At 34.8% G+C, this 22,540-nt stretch overlaps 1 protein-coding gene across 1 annotated transcript in view; it reads left to right on the forward strand.

Moving 5' to 3' along the window:
- The first annotated feature begins 2,271 nt into the window (after positions 1-2,271).
- The window catches only part of Fak (protein tyrosine kinase 2 Fak), a 171,415-nt gene continuing 151,146 nt past the window's right edge, over positions 2,272-22,540 (forward strand). Inside the window, exon 1 of the mRNA XM_089102734.1 lies at positions 2,272-2,370. The gene's annotated coding sequence lies outside the window, so the exon portion shown is untranslated. The remainder of the gene's footprint in view (positions 2,371-22,540) is intronic.

Raw genomic sequence — 22,540 nt, forward strand, 5'->3', positions numbered from 1 at the left:
AATTCAAGAAATTCGTAAAAAAAAATGTCAAATGAGAAACAATTCTTATTTGTATTTGATTCAGGAGAAGTAAAATTTATTTTGATTAAACTTGTTAGCAAAATATCATTTTGCAAATAATTTACCAGAATTTTTAAAAGGAGCCTGACCTTGTTTTTTAAATTCAAATCGTAGTCTAAAAGCTATAAACAAGGTCATAAGTTACCTTTTACGGCCTCTTTACGGACTCAATAAAAGTTAAGACCAGTAGAAATTATCCTATAATAATTCAAGCTCAAAACGACAAGAAGTAGCTATCAAAGAATAAATAAAACCAAAAATCAACCGAAACTAGAATAAATAACAACGTAAAACTTGAAAATATATCATAAAATGGTGAAAAAATAAATTGAATATTCAAGTCAAACTTAAAATGGATAAATTTTGGCTATTGCCCTATTCCCCTTCTTTAACCGTAAAAATTTTAAAGCCTAGTGAGTTACTTGCACTTTGCTGAAAACAATTGCATTACAAACAGTTTGTTTCATATTTATAATACTGAAAATAGAAATTATAGTTTTTCGTTTTTCATAAAACTTAGCTAGTAAGAAAGTGAATAAGTCAATTAAAGCCTTTTTCTATTTTATTTCCAAGTATAATAATCGCTTCCAGGGTAATTACATTTCGAGCTCTTAAAGGGACTAAAAACAGCCCAGAGTAACTCGGAAATTTGAGAAATTCGTAAAAAAAAAAAAATGTCAAGTGAGAAACGATTCTTATTTGTATTTGATTCAGGAGGAGTAAAATTTATTTTGATTAGACTTGATAGCAAAATATCATTTTGCAAATAATTTACTAGAATTTTTAAAAAGAGCCCGAACTTGTTTTTTAAATTCAAATCATAATCTAAGAGCTATAAACAAGGTCATAAGTTACCTTTTGGGGCCTTTTTACGGCCTTAATAAAAGTTAAGACCAATAGAAATTATCCTATAATAATTCAAGCTCAAAACGACAAGAAGTAGCTATCAAACAATAAATAAAATCAAAAATCAACCAAAACTAAAATAAATAACAACGTAAAACTGGAAAATATATCATAAAATGGTGAAAAAATAAATTGAATATTCAATTCAAACTTAAAATGGATAAATTTTGGCTATTGCCCTATTCCCCTTCTTTAGCCGTAAAAACTTTAAAGCCTAGTGAGTTACTTGCACTTTACTGAAAACAATTGCATTACAAACAGTTTGTTTCATATTTATAATACTGAAAAATAGAAATTACAGTGAAAAAAAAAAATCTTGAATTGGTGAAATTTCCCGGAATTAATATCATTATATATTAGGTAGTCAGTTTTTTCATTGGTTCTTTTCAGTCACCTTGATAATTATAACGACTAATTTTATATTTTCTGTCAATTTTTAGCGAAATTAAAGCAAATTGTTCAAAATTTGTATAGCTTTCAATAAAACACAAATGACTTTTTAGACTTTTGAATGAATTCGCTTAATGGAGGGGGAAGGGGGTCATAGCAAAACCCTGTTTGTAGTAATATGTTTTGATCATTGTAAGTTTGACTTAAATAGTCAATTTAATTTTTGCTCGTTCTAAGATTTATTTTTTAGCGATATTATTAACTTTTATCTTTACGGTTGATATGATCATTCATTTTAATTTCTGTTCCTTTTTTTTATTTTCGGTTAGTATTAGAACGAGTCCTACTCACTGGAATGGTTTTTTTTTAAGACAACCTGAGCCTCGTTTTCAGGCTCAGCGGGTTCGAACACGGGTTATTCTCGTCTAGTGCATCAAGCGTTTTCACAAAGCGGGTTCTCAAGGAAAACACGGGGTTGAAACTTCACAGATGAAAACGCTTGATGCTGAGGAATAGAATTACCCTCTCAATTACTCGGACTATCTGTCTTAGTTTTTTCTACAATTAGCTATGTATTCATGCCTACTGTAAAATACTTGATTTTCAATTCAAAATCAACTGTTTGGGATCCCAATGAACAAACTTCATGGGCTGTGAATTCAGGGTGGTTAGCCATTTTTGAATTTACCGCCAATAAACGTAGAACTCGGGTTTGAACCTGGTATTTCTACGGGTCCCAGATTCAAGGAACCCGGGTTCAAACACGGTGAGAACCCGGCAGCTGAAAACGCTTAGAAGCGGATTCCTGTTGAACCCACAACCCTAAAAACGCTTAATGTAGAACTCGATAGCAACCCGTGTTTGAACCCGGTGCCTGAAAACGAGGTTCTGGCCTTTACTAAAAATTTCGGAAAAAAACTTTCGAAGAAGTAATTAAATAAATTAAATATCTCATTAATTTTTATTGCTGAAATAGAAAAAGAAAGAATTTATTTAGCCTATCTCTACTTTAGGGTAAGTTTTACTAAGAGCAGAAGCCTATTTACTGAAAATAAAATGTTTATGACGGTTTTCCAGTAGGCTAGCCTATGTTTTTAGAATGTTTTGGTAAATTTTAGTGGGACACAGTAGGCTAGGCCTAACTTGCTTGCTAAAAGATAAATAGCTTAGGCCTAAGGTAGGCTATGTCATTTGATGGTTAATTTTTACCAAATCATATTATTGAGTTAGGAATAAAGTGAATACACCATTTGATGCCTTTTTTAATGCTGATTAAGAATATAATAGCCTAATCATTTCTATTGGAAATGAAGGTAAATATCTACCAAATCATATTATTAACTTATGCATAAAGTGAATATACCACTCAATGCCTTTTTTTATGCTTATTATGAATATAATAATCATTTCTATTGGAAATGAATTTCAGCTCCCCCCCCCCCTAGGCTGTATATGCCAATTCAGGGTATATAGGCTATTTCTGCATTAGGGGGTGGGGGGGGAAATTTTGTTTCTGATGTAAATGGGAGGTAAGTTTAATCTTTACCCCCCCCCCCCTAATGTAGAAATATATAGCCTACCCTGAATTGGCGGTAAAGTTCTACCAAATCATATTATTGAGTTAGGAATAAAGTGAATCCACCATTCAATGCCTTTTTTATGCTTATTACAAATATAATAATCATTTCTATTGAAAATGAATTTCAGCCCCCCCCCCCCTATATATGCGGGTATTGGTATAGTTCTACAAAATCATATTATTGAGTTAGGAATAAATTGAATACACCATTTGATGCCTTTTTTAATGCTGATTACAAATATAATAATCATTTCTATTGGAAATGAATTTCAGCCCCCCTCCCTATATATGCCAATTCAGGGTTAGGTTAGGTGGTCAATATCTACCAAATCATATTATTGTGTTAGAACTAAAGTAAATGCACCATTTGATGCCTTTTTTTTGCTGGCTATTAATAGAATAATCATTATCATTAGAAATTACTTTCAGCCCCCCCCCCTATATAGGCGATATCGAACCTAACCAAACCTAACCCTGAATTGGCATATATAGGGGGGGGGCTGAAATTCATTTCCGATAGAAATGCTTATTATATTTGTAATCAGCATAAAAAAAGGCATCAAATGGTGTATTCACTTTAGTCCTAACTCAATAATATGATGGATATTGATGGTAGATGGATATTGATGGTAGACAGTAGATATGATGGTAGATATTGACTGGTTAGGTTAGGTTAGCTGGTAAAGTTCTACAAAATCATATTATTGAGTTAGGAATAAAGTGGATACACCATTTGATGCCTTTTTTTATGCTGATTACAAATATAATAATCATTTCTATCGGAAATGAATTTCAGCTCCTCCCCTATATATACCTAACCTAACTGGTAAAGTTCTACCATATCATATTATTGAGTTAGGAATAAAGTGAATACACTGTTTGATGCCTTTTTTTATGCTGATTAAAAATATAATAATCATTTCTATCGGAAATGAATTTCAGCCCCCCTATATATACCTACCCCAACCCGGACTGGGCATATATAGGGGGGGGGGGTTAAATTAATTTCCGATAGAAATAATTATTATATTCATAAGCAGCATAAAAAAGGCATCAAATGGTGTATTCACTTTTGTCTTAACTCAATAATATGATTTGGTAGAACTTTACCATAAAATTTGCCCCCCCCCTAATGTAGAAATATAGGTAAAGTTCTACCAAATCATATTATTCAGTTAGGAATAAAGTGAATGCACCATTTGATGCCTTTTTTATGCTGATTACAAATATAGTAATCATTTATATTGGAAATGAATTTCAGCCCCCTCCCCCTATATATGCCAATTCAGGGTTAGGTATATATAGGGGGGGGCTGAAATTCATTTCTGATAGAAATGATTATTATATTTGTAATCAGCATAAAAAGGCATCAAATGGTGTATTCACTTTATTCCTAACTCAATAATATGATTTTGTAGAACTTTACCTATATGCCAATTCAGGGTTAGGTTGTAGAAATATATACCCTGAATTGGCATATGTAGGGGGGGTGCTGAAATTCATTTCCAATAGAAATTATTATTATATTCATAATCAGCATAAAAAAAGGCATCATATGGTATATTCACTTTATGCATAAGTCAATAATATGACTTGGTAGATATTTACCAAAATGAATTTTAGCCCCCCCCCCCTATATATGCCAATTCAGGGTATATATTTCTACATTAGGGGGGGGGATGGGGTAAAGTTTAAACTTACCTCCCATTTACATCAGAAATAAAATTTGCCCCCACCCCTCCTAATGTAGAAATATATACCCTGAATTGGCATATATAGGGGGGGGGGGCAAAAATTCATTTCCCATATAAATGATTGTTAAATTTTTAATCAGCATAAAAAGGCATTGAATGGTATATTCACTTTATTTGAAACTCAATAATATGATTTGGTAAAAATTAACCCATTTGATTATATCCAGGGTATTCAGTTTTACTAAGGAAATGAAAAAAAAAATCATCAAATAGGCCTAGAGTTTCTCTTATAGGCTTGTAATAAAGTAAGAATTTTGTTGTTATTTTAGTTTAGCTAGCTCAAAGAGGGGTAAATTTTTACCAAATCATATTATTGACTTACAAATAAAGTGAATATACCACTCAATGCCTTTTTTTATGTTCTTTCTAAATATAATATCCTAATCATTTTTGTTGGAAATGAATTTTATCCCCACCCCTATGTACAAATTCCAGGTATATATTTGCACATTAGGGGGGTGGGGTAAAGTTTAAACTTACCTTCAATTTACATCAGAAATAAAATTTGCCCCCACCCCACCTGATGTGCAAATATATACCCTGAATTGGTATATGTAGGGGTGGGGGTGAAATTCATTTCCAACAATAATGATTGTTAGGCTATATTTGGAAAAAGCATAAAAAAGGCATAGAGTGGTATATTCACTTTATTCATAAGTCAATAATATGATTTGGTAAAAATTTACCCAAAGAGGAATCTCTTACCAAAATAACCTAGGCCAAATTAGTTTCCTATTTAGCCCTATTTAATTGCCTAAAGCCTACTACACCCTATCCCCTTTATGCCTAGGTTACAATCAATTTAAAAAAAAAATGAATAGGTAAAATTCTAGTTTGGCTACCTTTTGCTATCTTGGAAAGGGGTTAGGTTAAGAAACTGAAACTTTCAGAGATGGATCTTCAGACAAATGTATGTCCTGATAAGTCACCCTAAAGTAGCCTGCCTACTTCCACTCCTTCTCCTTCTACACAGCTTGATGGGTAAATTTTTACCACATCATATTATTAACTTATGAATAAAGTGAATATACCACTCAATGCCTTTTTTATGCTCTTTCCAAATATAATAATCATTTTCGTCAGAAATGAATTTTACCCCCACCCCTTTATACCAACTCAGGGTATATATTTGCCCATTAAGGGGGTGGGGGTAAAGTTTAAACTTACCTCCCATTTACATCAGAAATCAAATTTACCCCCCACCCCCCGAAGGTGTAAATATATACCCTGAATTGGTATATAGGGGTAGGGGTAAAATTCATTTCCGACAAAAATGATTATTATATTTGGAAAGAGCATAAAAAAAGGTATCAAGCAGTATATTCACTTTATTCATAAGTCAATAATATGATTTGGTAAAAATTTACCACTTGATGACCTTCTCTTTTGATACTCTTAATTTCTTTTTGTTATAAAAGCAAAACTTTGCAAAATAGATATTTTGTTTTAATGAAGTGCAAAGAAACTGTTTTCAGCTTCGCAACTTTGCTCAATCCCAATTTATGAGATTTTTAAAGATCTACAAATACATTTCTTTAATTCAGAAAAAAACCCATTGTTATGGCTTAACATTCTACTAAAATAAAAGGAATTGTATTTTCAAAGCAAAACAAAAGAAAGAGAGATTTAAAACTGAAAATTAAGGCATTACCTTGTTTTGTCAAAATTCCAATAAATATAAGACCTGTCAAATAGGCAAATTTATAAGACTTAGAAATCAGAGGAGGGTTAACATAGATGCTTGGCAATACCTTCCCAGATTATGTTTTTGGCCCTGGATTCATTACTGAAAGTTTTGTTTCTCTAACCTAACCTCTTTCCAAGATAGCAAAAAATAGCTGAACTAGAATTTTACCAAATTCTACTTTAGGGGCTTCTTGCTATCTTGAGAAATGAATCCAAGGCCCAAACATACCTTAAGAAGGTATAAACTATAAACCCAGGCAAAAAGCCTAAAAACCCTGCTCACCTAATGTGTCAAAATGTACCTTAAGTTATAGGTTATATTCTCTATGAATTTTTCTGTTTCTTGATTTCATTGATGTTGCTTCTTTGCCACTAAATCATTTTGAAGAAAAGAGAAATGCATAGAAAATATATAATTTGGGCTATATATTTGCACATTAGGAATTGAGGTAAAGTAAAGTTATGTGCTTTTAAGAATGATATAAGTAATTATTTTATATATTTTTTTTTAAATTTGTTTCCTAATATTTTATAGTTTTTCCTTCTGAGAAGAAGTAATTCCGCACTAGCACCAAAACACTATAAAACTCTAGAAACTACTCTAGAAAATTCTGAAATACTTACTTATACCTTCCTAAAAGTGCTTCACTTTACTCCCCCTTCCTAATGGTAAAATATTTACCCTGAATTATGTAGGCTATATACAACAATTTTTCTATATATGGCGTTTCTTCAAATGAATCTAACAGCAAACAAGCAACATCCACATCAAGCAATGAGAAAATCTATGGAGAATATATAAATTTGGCTATATATGTGACCATTAGGGGAAGGGAGTAAAGTGAGAAATTTTTAGGAATAATTTATGTATGCATTTTTGAATTTTAAAGTATGGTAGTTCTTAAAATTTATAGTTCCTTCTGTGGAGATCAACCACTGAACTAGTGCCAATAAAATATTTGATTTTGTGTTAATATTAGGGCCTAATAGATAGCTTATTGAATTCAGTTCCAATAGGTAATATACCCAGTAGTCAGACAGCTAATCACTACTTCAACAGTTAAATAACTATAAAATCTCTTTTTTAACACCTAGAAATTGAATTGTTTCATCATTGAATTTGTCTCAGTAATTCTTAATAAGAATGTGATTAGCTTGAATACTTTAGCCATAAACAATGCTGAAAATGTTAAATACATTGAAAAGGTCCCTAAACACCTAGCTCTGGTAAGTGATAGTGTTATCAATTTTGATTTTGTATTGATGGGTGTAAAATTGCTAAAACATTCTATATTTGGCTCACCACTGGGTCTTATAAGTATTTCAAGGGTTGTAAGTAGGTCTATTTGAAAATATCATTTTTATTTAGTAATCCATTAGCAGCTATCTTGTTTTTAATGCTTGTAGTTTCTTGCAGAAATTAAGTTTAATAGCTTATAAGAATTCTGTGAAATTTTCAAAGGCTTCTAGCTTCAATTGTGCTTATCAGCCCCAGTAAGTGATAGATTATTTTCATTTCAATTTTTAATTTTTGTAGTGATTACTACTACTATTACTAACAAATCACTGCACCACTAAGCCACCTGAGCCCAACACTACAATGCTCCTCTTTCATCCCAATTTATTCAAAACCTCCCTCTTTACACTGTCCAAAGAAGTTCCCTTTCCCTTAAAACCTTTCTTACAACCTCCTCCCACCCAAGTTGGGGATGACCTGCTCTTTGTTTTGCTGACAAGGACCATCTTTGGCAATCTTTTATCCTTCATCTTTGGAATGTGTCCTAGCCATCTCAGCCTTTCTCTCATTATAGCCCTAGAAACCAGGATAGAACCACAGTGACATAATTTTTTGTTTTATTATTGATTGGTATAAAATTGTTTGCAGAGGACTTCTAGTTATTAACATTATATGTAAATGACTAATCTTCAAAGGCTTATAATTCTGAAAATATTTGTCACCCCAAAAAATTGAACCAAATATTCAGCTTTGGTTTTTGATTTTGTAATGTTTGGCATAAACATTTGTGGTAAAAAATACTTCCAGTTGTTTCACTGTGTTGAAACACCCTGCATAGAACATCCCAGACAGATCTCCATAACCTGCACACATCAATCCAACCTCAGTGGGAGGACATACTTGCAGCAGCAAACTGGCGGGAAGATTAGCGGCTCCTTCTTGATGCCCTGGGTGCCTCTGGAGGTACAAACGGATCTAAGGTCTAAGGTTTCACTGTGTAGTGTTCTACCAGATTATTATTTTATTAAACTCAGGCATCTAGAACAAAAAGCATAATAAGCAACTGCTAGAATGAGAATAAAAGCATAATAGGCAACTGCAAGCATATACAAGCACTAGAAGCATAAGCACAGCAATCATGCATGATGTTAAATCCTCCTTCTTCTATAATAGAAGATTAAGATACAGCAAGTGGAAGATGAACTGTTGGTACTGTTACTAACATTCACAAGAGAAGGCGCTTGGCTTGCTTCTCCTGGATCTCTAAAACATAGACAAGAACACTAAGGGCTATGCATGTGGTACTGCTAGCAAACATGTCTGGGAGACAGCACGTGGCTCACTCCTCACCAGGCAATATATACACTATATACATACCACTTCTCTTCTTTTGAGAGTTGGGTAAGGTCACAAGTTCAGTTTGGTTGGTAGCTTAATTTGCCTTCCGTATCTGGTTTGGGTCACTGGTGCCTCTGCTGGTACACTATCTTTGATTGGGTTTGGGCTATTGGCAGTATGGGGCAGGGTTACTGTGTTGGGTGAGTTGATGTTGGATGATGCAGTAGGCAGTGTCTCATCTTTACAAGTTAAGTCAGATATTGGATTGCTCTCTGGTAGAGTGGCAATATCCTGCCCACTGTACTGCCTGCTTTGTATGGAGGGGGGAGGGCAAGGCATTTTGTATGTGCTTCCAATTCCTCTGCAGGATGGTTCCAGCTTTGGTTTTGATATGGAATAATCTGGGGTGAGTTGCTGGCGTTATGATGGTGGCAGTGCTCCACTGATTATCTGTTTGTTTACCATGAGAGAGTGGTTGAGCTATCAGGGGGGTGAGGTGCATTGTTGTAAAAGTGACCATACTATTTGGAAAGAGTATAAAATAAAGAATCTAATGGTACCACTTTTATTTTATTATCATGTTTCCTTCAAAAGTGGTCAACCACTAAATATTCACCTGAATTTTCAATACAGAAGTTTGAAGATAAACAAAATGAATAAAACTAATTTAATACTCTCTCCAAATATTATTATTAGAGCTATCCCAGTTGCAGTTTGCATGAACTAAAAAAAAAGAAGTGAAAATGGCAGAATTATAAGATCTATAAATTGGTAACTTATTGGATTTGATTTTAGTAAATCCAGGTTTTTGGAATATATGAATGAGAAATATCAACTTAGCATTGGATTCAGAATCAAATGATGTGCTCTTATTTCAGTTCTATGAGCAAAAAGAAAAAAAGAACAAGATGTTACTTCAACAGCTCACATTGGAATTTGTAGATGGTAGCAATTAGTAAGCTATATTTGGAAAGAGTACAGAAGGGTATTTCGACTGGTGTTCCCAGCTTCTACCTAGCAAAGCAAGTAAATAAACAACCAAAAAACACCATAATATCTACAATAGATTATAAAGTATTTACCTTAATTACCTTAATTTACACTTTTGAGCAAAATAAGGTATTTGGTCCAGGTTTATAAATAAATTTAAAGCTTTTTATGTGACAAAATCATTATCACCAGGTTTCATGACAAAAACAAATAATTCTCTATTTGTTTTGATTATAAGGCTAGTCTCTACTTTTGAGTCAAAATCTAATATTTAGACTATACACTTACTACTGGAAACCATCCATGTATAAGAAGTTTTTCTTGAAAGCTATGTGAAAACTTTGGATAACCACATTTGTATTTGGTTAATGATCAACAAAATATTGAATGGATCAGATAATTGGATTAGCTGTTTTTCTCTGCTTTGTTTAAAAACAGTGTTCTCAAAGTATTTTTTCAGTTGATTAGCTTTTCACTGGGTTTCATAAAACAACACATTGAAATACACTAAAAGTTTTTGTATCTGCTTTTGCCATGTCTGGCAAAAATATGTGCAATTATTGTGGAATGTTTTTGCATGCAGTTTTGTGTCTCTTTTTGGTATGTTTTTCAAAGAAACAAAAACTTAGTATTTCACAAGCTGATTGCAATTAAAGTTGGAATAAAACAAGCTTTCCCATTGCAAAATTAGCAACCAAATTGCAACCATTGCACCATTGCAAAAGTGCAACCATTGCAAAAGTGCAACCAAATTCTAAAATAATGGCTATATTTCAATACTGAGTGGGAACTTGGCATTGTGAATCCTTATTTTCCACATCCAAGACCCAGGTTAACTTACAGTATCCTCAGTGCCATTAGGGGTCCCTGTTTCAGCACTCTCTAGATGGGTGTCAGTTGATTCATCAAAGTTGTGTTTCTCTGTGCCAATGGCTATTTGAATTCTGCAATTTAAACCAAGGGTAGGGGTCTCCCTTACCCGAGTCTATGAGTCATGCGTGTAAAAGTTTTCTCTCTAAAATCAATCCAGGCCATTTTCAAAACTATTTAAAGTTACAGGTTTCACAACTATTTCTGGGAGTGAGTTCCAGTCATCCACTGCTCTGACTCTCCAAAAGTTGGCCCTTGATCAGTTTACTGTTACAGGTTTGAATATTTTTCTTGGTGTCCTCTTGTTGTATTTATTTTTGAAAGGTGAAAATACATCTGGAAAGACAGTTTCTCCAGGTTATGCTTTACTTTGTATAGCTGTATCTGGCCTCCTCTCATTTGCCTATATTTCAGAGTGAATATGTTCAGTTTGAATAGTTGTTCTTTATAGCTTAAGTCTTTCAAACCAGGAAGAAATTTGGTGGTATGTCTTTGGTCGTTGGTGGCACCCATTCCAGGCAGCCAAGTCTGTTTTACAATGGTTTACCCAAATCACATTCCCATACTGTATTATAAATCTGATAATCACCTCATAGAGTTTGGCAAAAGTGTTGCTGTCCAAGTGCTTGGCACTTTGTCTGATCAGCCCAATGAGCTGTGATGCTTTGGAAATAGTTTTCTGGGTGTGCCCACGAAATTTTAGCTGCATTTCAATGATAATGCCAAGATCTCTTTCAGAGTCAACAAGTGTAAGTGGTATTCTTCAGCCTGCTTTGTTGTTTATTGTTAGTTGGGGTACAGAAACAGTTTTTTTCTTCCCTATCCACAAAACTTTGGTTTTTGATGCATTGAAGTTGAGACCTAGGCTTTGGAGGTTTTCAGTTAAGGTGTCAATGGCTTTTTGTAGTGTTGTTACATCTTGAGATGATATGAGCTTCCTATAGTTTTGTGTCATCTGCATAGTTTTTTGTAGTGCTGATGATATTTCTGTTAATTTTGTTGGTGAAGAGTATTAAGAGGACCAATCACCTTGTGTCACACTTCTGGTCACTTTTGCTGGATCAGAGATGCTGTCACCCACTTTAACTTTTTGGGTTTGATTTCTGAGGTATGATTATATCCACTCAGATAATTCTTGTACAAGTCCTTTCTCCTTTCTATTAAACATAAAGCTTTTTCACTAATATTCTTAGCTGCAGTTCTAGCTTTCATCCCTAATACACCTTCAGCAACTTCACAAATTATTTTTTCTAAAATTATTCCAACCATCTTCCACATTATCAAATTTTAAACTCTAAAGTTTAGTATTCAACTGTTCCTGGAAAGTTTCTAGCAAATTCTTATCCTGGAGTCTACCAACATCATCACTTCCCGGGAGATAGTTACCCTTTCGATATTTCAGCTTTAAATTAACCCTTGACACTACTAGATAGGGATCTTTACTTTTAACATTAATAACAACACTCCTATATACGCTAGTATCCTGTATTGATTCTGGCAGTCTTTGGGTTACTATAAAATAATCAATAATGTTTGCTGTCTTACCATCACGTGAATACCATGTTAGCTTATGAGCCATTTTATGTCCAAACGCTGTGTTGGTTATAACTCGATTGTTATACCTACAAAATTGCAAAATTCTGTATCCATTACTGTTTTCTTTTCCTATACCAAATTTACCTAGGCTAGGATACCATCTATCCCTGTTTCTACCAACCCGGGCATTAATATCTCCCAGTAATAACATCATATTTCTACCTGGGACCCTGTCTATTTGCTCCTGTTTCTGTAAGTAAAATTCATCTGAGTCGCTAGTATCTCCGTCAGTCGGTTCTACGGGGGCATATACTACTATAACTGATACCCTGAACTTTTTAGTCATAAAATGATCAATTAGTATTCTATTATTAATACCTTCACAGCCTAAACAAAACTTAACAGCTTCCTTATTCATCATGAGTCCGACTCCCTGGCTATGTACCCCATCCTTCGTGCCTGAGTAAACGAATTCTATATAACCTAGTTTCAGGCCTCCTACCTCTGTGATATGAGTTTCTGAAATTCCTAAAAAGTCCAGTTCGAATCGTCTGAATTCGTCAGTCAAAATGTCGATACGATAGTTATTTTTCAATGTTATAACATTCGAAGTTCCAATTTTCATGTTCTTTAAATCATTGAAGTTATTTTCGCCTCAGGAAAAGCAATGATCCTGGATATCAGTGCAGGATGGGGATCACATATCTTCTCAAGTCTACGCCGAAGTGCTTAAGCCAGCTTAGAACCGGACATCAAGAAGTCCCTGGGACCTCCATGAATGGAGGCTTTGTGCAATCCTGGGACCATCTTGGTCACAACATGGCTTTTGGCACTTGGCGATTTTCTTCTATCAACAAAAATTGGAAATCCTGCACAGACAGTCTCAAGCCTATTACCTCCGACTCATTATATATTCATGTCTACAAATATTATGCTACTACGGGGAGGCAGCCCATAATAGATAAATTGGCTAGGAAGATGTTTTTCAGTCCGAAGACGCCCTTCAAAACATACCAAGCCCAGAAGAATTATCCTTTAGTCAGAATCCAGTGCAAATGCTGTGTCGTTTACTAGGCTATAATTTCCTCGAGGGGTGCCACTCCTCAAGCGGGAATAGAGTTGACCGCAAGGTCCCCAGTCTTGCAGGCACCCCGAAAAGGTCGAGGCAGCCCTTTGCAGAGGCCATTGTCCATAGATCTGGATCTTACGGCCTGCTGCAGTTGTCCATAGATCTGGATCTTACACCCTGCTGCAGTTGTCCTCCTATAGAGGATCCTCCCGCGATGGTGTTCTGCATCACCATGCAATTTAACCCATTTCTGGGAGAAGGTTTGTAACTCATGGGACTTGTGGAAAAACCAGTGGGCCCTTTTGAGTGTACGTTTGAGGGACCTTTTTCCTCCTCCGCCTGTATGCATGACCCCAGGCAAGGATGCCCCAGTTTCTATTATGGACCCCCAGGGACAAAGTCCCCCCTTGGTCTGTACCCTACACGCTGAATGGCCTGGGAGACGCCAGGAACATAAAAATAAAATTAATTAAAAATGTTATATTTCCTTTAAAAATGGAAATTGTATAGTCTTCTGTATGACTTTTTAAACATCAAATTATTATAGAGAAGTATGAACAAAGTTATACAGAAGACTTTCTGGTTTTCTTATTTAATATAACTCAACATTAGCTTGTAAAACTAATGTCTAGCCAAATTTATTGATTTACTTCAACATTAGCTTGTACAACTAACATAAAGCTACTCTGTAACCTTATTTATTGTTTTACTTCAACATTAGTCTGTAAAACTAATGTAAAATTAAGATCTGGCCTAATTTATTGATTCACTTCAACATTAGCTTGCAAAACTAATGTAAAGCTATTCTCTAGCCTAATTTATTGATTTACTTCAACATTAGCTTGTAAAACTGATGTAAAAATCTAATTTAAAAATACTGTTTAGCCTAATTTATTCATTCAATTCAACAATAGCTTAAAAAACTGATAATAAAACTAATGTAAAACTAATGTCTAGCCTAATTTATTGATTTACTTCAACATTAGCTTGTAAAACTAATGTCTAGCCTGATTTATTTGATTTACTTCAACAGTAGCTTGTAAAACAAATGTAAAACTAATGTCTAGCCTAATTTATAGTTTACACAAATTAGCCTACCGCTGAAACTGGGAGGATATGTATATTGCTACCACTTACTAGCCTACTAATCAGTTTACACAAATTAGCCTACCACTGAAACTGGGAGGATATGAGTATTGCTACCACTGATTAGCCTACTAATCAGTTTACACAAATTAGGCTACCACTGAAACCGCAAGGATATTTATATTGCTACCACTGATTAGCCTACTAATCAGTTTACACAAATTACCCAACCACTGAAACTGGGAGGATATGTATAATGCTACCACTGATTAGCCTACTAATCAGTTTACAGAAATTAGCCTACCACTGAAACTGGGAGGATGTGTATATTGCTAATACTGATTAGCCTACTAATCAGTTTACACAAATTAGCCTACCACTGAAACTGAGAGGATATATATATTGCTACCACTGATTAGCCTACTAATCAGTTTACACAAATTATCCTACCAATGAAACTGGGAGGATATTTATATTGCTACCACTGATTAGCCTACTAATCAGTTTACAATCAGTTTACTCCTAAAAGTAGAGTTAGATCAAAAAAAGAAGTACACTCTTAGAACCGCCTTTTCAAAAACCCCTATATAGAAATTTTACCGTCTCTTGGCTTGAACAAATGTGTATTGGTTATGATTTTTATGAATTCATCGGGACTTCTATGTATTAGCATGATTTATTTTTTTTTTTTTGTTTTTTTTTTTATTTTATTTTTTTTTTATATACCAGGGCACTTCATATCGAAGGAGAGGTCTTAGGAACTTTGAAAAGGGCTCATTCGATTGAAAATAGAAAGGGCTAATGTCTTTTTTAATAGTCAAAAGTGATTGGAGGGCTACTACTCCCCTCCCACGCCCTCCCTCCCATTTGTCCATTATGTTTAAAAACTAAATGTTGCCTTTAGATTAAATCAAAACGCACTGTTTTAATGCTAATCCCCAATAAGGCATCTCAGCAGTATTCCAAGACCAACATGAGGGTATTATATTCAAACTTTCGAGGCTACTTCTGCTCTTAAAATTTAACCAAATCAAAATAGCGTAAGTGTATCCAAGCTATCGAAGAAAGTAAACAGATTTTGTTGCGAATGGTATCAAGTTTTCTATTTCAGGTCAACTAGACGAGGTATGAAATTAAATTAAACACTGCTGTTTGTGTCCAAATTTTTAAAAGGGTGTATGTTGTTAAAAATTGCTGAAAATTTTTCTCCAGCATACAAATAGCAGGCCAAACTATAAAGTCTTAAAAAACGAAAAGATTTAAAGAATTATTTTCTTTTTCCCTGAAAAGATGATGTCTATATAAAACGAACAGAAATTAATTTACACAGCTTTTTCAACAAAACAAGCTTTTCAAAGAAAATTCAAGAACTATATTAAACCAGGAATTAGCAGAAATCTAGTCAAAATCATCGACCAAGCGTGAAATTACCACAAATCACTTTAGAAAAGAATATTACGAAGAGAACGCATAGAAAATGCAATAAATAATTGATCTATGCTAGAAACAAGCAAAAAGCCCATTGAATAGGGCTCAAAGTTCGCTTACCATTGCATTACCAGAACATGGCATGCATTTTTCTGAAAAAAATATAAATGAATGTGCATTGTCAGTTGAACGCACACATAGGCTGATATTTAATAATCAGAATGTTAATATTATTTGATTTATTAAAATTAAAAAGTAAAAACATTTATATTTTTTCAGTAAAGTGCAAATTATGTTCTGGCCTTGGGAAAGCATAGGGGTTTTGAGCCCTACTCATGTTAATTTCTGCTCTTTTTTAGTTTGACTCGGTTATTTATTGTAAATAATTATGAAAAACTTTCTGAAAAATAAGTTTTTCAAAGAAAGTAAAGGCCATTTTAAACTTAAGCTCAGCAGATACAAATACCTTTTAAAATTCAAACTAAAAACGACCAGAAATTACTATTAAAGAATAAATGAAACCCAAAACGAACAGAAATTAAATAAGCAATCATAGCATAAACATATAACAAGTAATAATATAAATGAACAAATACATCTTAAAGCGAGTAATGCTTAGATTAAATATGAATATCAAGCTTAAAATGAAAAAAAAAAAAAATTCCTATTGAAGTATAAATAAAACTTAAAACGAACAGAAATTAAATAAACAATCAATGCAAACAAACATACAATAGATATTAATGTAAATGAATAAATAAATCTTAAAACGAGTAAAACTGAAATTGAATATGCAAATCAAGCTTCAAACGAACAAAAATCACCACAAACAAGAGTTTGGGTATGACCTCCTTCTCTCACTGTAAAACTCTAAAACCTACTGCGTCATTGGCGCTTTACTGAAAACTATATGCGTCTTGTACAGTACTGGGAAGTATAAACAACATCAAATTCAATATTTGATGAATAATGATATTAATTGTTGAAAGATCCATAATTGTTGAATATCCATGATTTATTTTACTGTAATTGTATTTTTATTTTCAATACTGTAAGAACTGGAAAAGAAAATAATTGTAATGTTATCCGTTTTCAGTTAAGCGCCAATGACGCAGTAGGCTTTTGGTTTTTATTTACAGTTAGGAAAGGAGGCAGTATCCAAACACTTGTTCTCTAGGGAGTTTATATTCGTCGTTAACAACTTTAAAAAGAGCTAATAAATTAAACTGAATATTTTATGTATAATGATATTAATTGCTGAAAGCTCACCAGTTCAAAAATTTTACTATAATTTTAATGTTTATTTTCAATATTAAGTACAAAAGAAAACATTTGTCATAAAATTGGTTTTCAGTAAAGCGCCAATGACGCAGTAGGTTTTAGGCTTTTACAGTGAGAGAAGGAGGTCATACCCAAACTCTTGTTTGTAGTTATTTTTATTCGATTCAAACTTGATTTGCATGTTCAATTTAAGTTTCGCTCGTTTTAAGATTTATTTATTAGTTTACATTAATATCTATTGTATGTTTGTTTGCATTGATTGTTTATTCAATTTCTTTTCGTTTAAGTTTCATTTTTACTTCAATAGGAAAATACTCTTTTCATTTTAAGCTTGATATTCATATTCAATCTAAGCATTACTCGCTTTAAGATCTATATATTCATTTATACTATTACTTGTTGTATGTTTTTGCTACGATTGCTTAATTAATTTCTGTTCGTTTTGGGTTTCAATTATTCTTTAATAGTAATTTCTGGTCGTTTTGAGTTTGAATTTTAAAAGGTATTTGTATCTGCTGAGCTTAAGTGTAAAATGGCCTTTACTTTTCTTTGAAAAACTTATTTTTCGGAAAGTTTTTTTTGATTAATTTTTGTTCCTTTTTGATTGCAAAAAATTACAAGTTTTTAAAATTCCTTATTTCAAAATCAAACTTAAAAAAAATCAAATATTCATCCAATTATCAAAACTGATATCAAAGTAATAATATCAAAATGAACAGATAGGTTTGGGTCAACCTTGGAGTTTTAATTACCTGATTTTTGAACTATTTTTAACAAAATTACTATCTCAAAAATTTCATCGGATGAGCTAGGGAAAAAAGGGCGTGGGGGACTAAATTAAGCTTTAGTCTCTTTTGACTCTTTAAAAGTGAACTAGAACTTTCTATTTTTAATCAAATGAGCCCTCTCTGAAGTTTATACGAGTATCCCTTATATAAGAACCTTATATGTCCCCAGAGTATAACTTACAACGCCTATCCCTGGGCCCGGGGGGGTTGTGTCGACCCTGGAGTTTTAATATCTGATGATTGAACTATTTTTAACAAAATGGTCACCTGAAATTTTTATCGGATGGGTTTATCCATCCGATACGCCCAAATGCGTTGAGGACGGGAGGCGCTAGTTGCCCTCTGATCTTTTTCACTCTGAGAAAATGAACTACAACTTTTAATTTCGATTCAAATGAACCCTCTCTGAATTTTATACAAGCATACCTTCCATAAAAACTATATATGCCCCAAGAGCAATACTTACAACGCCTTCCTCGGCCCTGGGGGGGGGTTTGACACAGGAGTTTTCTTATCTGATCTTTGAACTGCCATAGGCAGCGCGCTAGCGCTGCCTAAGTAAAGAACGATGTGGGCACAATGTGATTTTTTTGTTGTTTTTTTTCTCCATACCCGGGCACTTCGTATCGAAGGAGTTGTCGTAGAAATTTCGAAAAGGGCTCATTCTATTGCAAATTGGAGTGGCTAGTGCCCTTTTTAATAGTCGAAAGTGATGGGTGGGAAACTTGCCCCCCCCCCACGCCCATCATTCCCCCAAACACATCCAATCAAAATTTTGAGATAGGCATTTTCTTCAGCGTAGTTGATTTCCTGATAGAAAATATCTTTTTGAGGAGGACACTCCCTCCTCTTAAGCCCTGGGGGCATATAATGTTTTTGAGATAGGCATTTTCTTCAGCGTAGTTGATTTCCTGATAGAAAATATCTTTTTGAGGAGGACACTCCCTCCTCTTAAGCCCTGGGGGCATATAATGTTTTTATAGACGGCGTTGTCGTAGAAACTTCAAAAAAGGCTCATTCGATGGAAAATTCAAACGGCTAGTGCCCCTTTTAATAGTCGAAAGTGATTGGAGGGCAACTAGCCCCCCCCCCCGCCCATCTTTCTCCCAAACACATCCAATCAAGATTTTGAGATATACGTTTCGATCAGATTAGTTGATTTCCATATTGAAAATATGTTTTTCAGGAGCACACTCCCCCATAACCTTCGGGGCAAGGGTTGTAAGTTACCCCCCGGGGGCAGACAAGGTTTTTATAGAAGGTGTTGTTGTAGAAACTTCTAAAAAGGCTCATTCGATTGGAAATTCAAAGGGCTAGTGCCCCTTTTAATATTCGCAAGTTCTTGTAGGGCAACTAGCCCCCCCCCAGTCCCATGATTCCCCCAAACACCTCCAATCAAATTTTCTGTGGAAGCATTTTATTCAGCATAGTTTTTTTCCAGACACAAAGTGTGCTTTTGAGGAGGACACCTCTCCACAACCCTCGGGGCAAGTTTTGTAAGCTATGCCCTGGGGGCATATAAGATTTTTATAGAAGGCGTTGTCTTAGAAACTTCAAAAAAGGCTTATGCGATTGGAAATTCAAAGGGCTAGTGCCCTTTTTGAGAGCTGAGAGTGAATGGACGGCAACTAACCCCCCCTCTCACGCCCCCCTTTTTCCTCAACACACCCGATCAAAATTTTGAGATAACCAGTTGGTTCAACATAGTTTAAAGTTCTGGAAATTAGGTTTTTGAGGATGACACCCCCCTCACAACCCTAAGGACAAGGATTGTAAATTATGCCCTGGGCGCATATACAGTTTTTATAGAAAGCGTTGTCGTAGAAACTTCAAAAAGGGTTCATTCTATTAGAAATTGAAATGGCTTGTGCCCTTTTTAATAGTCGAAAGTAACTGGAAGTAACACACCCTCCAGCCCCCCATTTCCCCAAACACATCCAATCAAAATTTTGAAATAGCCATTTTGTTCCTCGCAGTTAAAGTTCTGGAAATTATACCTTTGAGGAGGACACCCCCCTCACAGTCTTCAGTGCAAGGGTTTTAAGTTATGCCCTGGGGGCATATAAGTTTTAATTGAAATCTTTATCGTAGAAACTTGAAAAAGGGCTCATTCGATTGGAATATCAAAGGTCTAGTGCCCTTTTTAATAGTCGAAAGTGATTTGACGGCAACTAGCCCCCCTCTCTCGCCCACCTTTTCCTCAAACACATCCAATCAAAATTTTTAGATAGCCATTTTGTTCATTGTTGTGGATTTCCAGATAGGACTTATGTTTTTGAGGAGGACACTCCCCTACAGCCCTCAGGGCATGGGTGTTAAGTTATGCCCTGGAGGCATATAGGGTTTTTTTCTGAACGCATCGTCGTAGAAACTTCATAAAGGGCTCATTCGATTGGAAATTAAAATGGCTAGTGCCCTTTTTAACGGTCAAAAGTGATTGGAAGGCACCTAACATCCCTTCTTCGTCTACCATGTTCCCGAACATATCCCCTCAAAATTTTGAAATAGAAATTTTGTTCCACGCAGTTAAAGTTCAGGAAATTATACCTTAGAGCAGGACACTCCCCCACAGTTTTCAGGGCAAGGGTTATAAGTTATGCCCTGGGGGTATATAAGGTTTTTATTGAAATGTTTGTCGTAGAAATCTAAAAGGGACTCATTCGATTGGGTATTGAAAGGGCTAGTGTCCTTTTCAATAGTCGACAGCGATAGGAAGGCAACTAACCCCCTTCTCACGCTCATCTTTTCCCCAAACTCATCCAATCAAAGTCTTTAAATAGCCATTTTGTTTAACGCAATTGAAAGTCTTGGATATTAGGTCATTAAGGATGACGACCCTTCCCCCCCCCCCACAACCCTCAGGGCAAGAGTTTTAAGTTATGCCCTGGGAGTATTTAAGGTTTTTATTGAAAGCAATGTTGTAAAAACATCCAAAAGGGCTCATTCAATTGAAAATTGAAAGGGCTATTGCCGTTTTAATAGTCAAAAGTGATTGAAGGGCAACTAACCCCACTCTCACGCCCACCATTTTCCCAGACACATCCAATCAAAATATTGATAAATCCATTTTATTCAACGTATTTAAAAATTCTGGAAATTAGGTCTTTTAGTATGATAGCCCCATCAGAGACCTCAGTGCAAGGGTTGTAAGTTATACACTGGGGTCATATAAGGTTTATACAGAAAGTTTTTGTAGAAATTTCAAAAAGGAATTATCTGATTGGAAATTGAAATTGCCCTATTTAATAGTCGAAAGTGAGGGGAGAGTTATTAACCTCCCTTTTACGCCCTCCATTTCCTAAAACACATTTAATCAAAGTTTTGAGACAGCCATTTTGTTCAACGTAGTTGAAAGTTCTACAAATAATGTGTTTAAGGATAAAAAAGCCCCCAAATCTCCCAGGGCGAAGATTGTAAGTCAAACCCAAGATGCAGTCTCAGTGTTTAATGAGCGATCTATAGTAAAAATTTTAAGAAGTACTCAGCACATCGGAATTCGATGGGAAGAGTTTTAGTTTTAAAAGGTGGAAGTTATTAGCCGACCAAAAACCCCCCCTGCTTTGCACCCATTCCCCCAACCAACCCCAGTCATCTAATTCAGATAGTTATGATTTTCAACGTTGCAAAAAGTTCTGAAAACCAGGTCGGTGAGGATGACAACCCCCCCCCCCCCAGCCCTCAGGGCGGGGGTTGTTAGTTATTCCCTGGGGGCATATAAGGTTTTTATTGAAAGCGTTGTGGTAGAAACTTCAAAAACGCTCATTTAATTGGAATTTGAAAGGGCTAGTACCTTTTTTAATTGTTGAAAGTGATTGGAGAAAGACTAACGCCCCTCTCACGCCCACCATTTTCCCAGACACATTCAATCAAAATTTTGAGATTGCCATTTTGTTTAACGTAGTTGAAATTTCTGGAAATTAGGTCTTAGAGGATGACAACCACCCTCAGAGCCCTTAGGGTAAGAGTTGTAATTTATGCCCTGGGGGCATATACGGTGTTTATAGAAAGTGTTGTCGTAGAAACTCAAAAAGGGATCATTCAATTGGAAATCGAAAGGCTTAGTGCCCGTTTTAATAGTCGGAAGTGATTGGAAGACTTGACATTTTTATAATAAAGATCGATGTGGGTATAAAGTATTATTTTTTTGTTGTTGTTGTTTTTTGACCAGGGCACTTTGTATAGAAGGAGTTGTCGTAGAGAGTTCGAAAAGGGCTCATTCGATTGAAAATAGAAAGGGTTGATGCCCTTTTTAATAGTCGAAAGTGATTGGAGGAAAACTAACCCCCCTCCCACGCCCACCATCCCATTTGACTTTATGTTTTAAAAGTACAAGTTGCCTTAAGATTAAATCAAAATGCACTGTGTTAATGCTAATTCCCAATAAGGCATCTCAGCAGTATCTCAAGAACGACTGAGGGTTTTATGTTCAAACTTTTGGGGCTGCTTCTGCTCTTAAGATTTAACTAAATCAAAATAGCGTAAGTGCATCCAAGCTATCAAAGAAAGTAAACAGATTTTTTTTGCGAATGGTATCAAGTTTTC

The sequence above is a fragment of the Artemia sp. Qi Xiang Cuo genome, chromosome 16 (assembly GCF_049724085.1).
Source record: "Artemia sp. Qi Xiang Cuo chromosome 16, ASM4972408v1, whole genome shotgun sequence".
NCBI lineage: Eukaryota > Metazoa > Arthropoda > Branchiopoda > Anostraca > Artemiidae > Artemia > Artemia sp. Qi Xiang Cuo.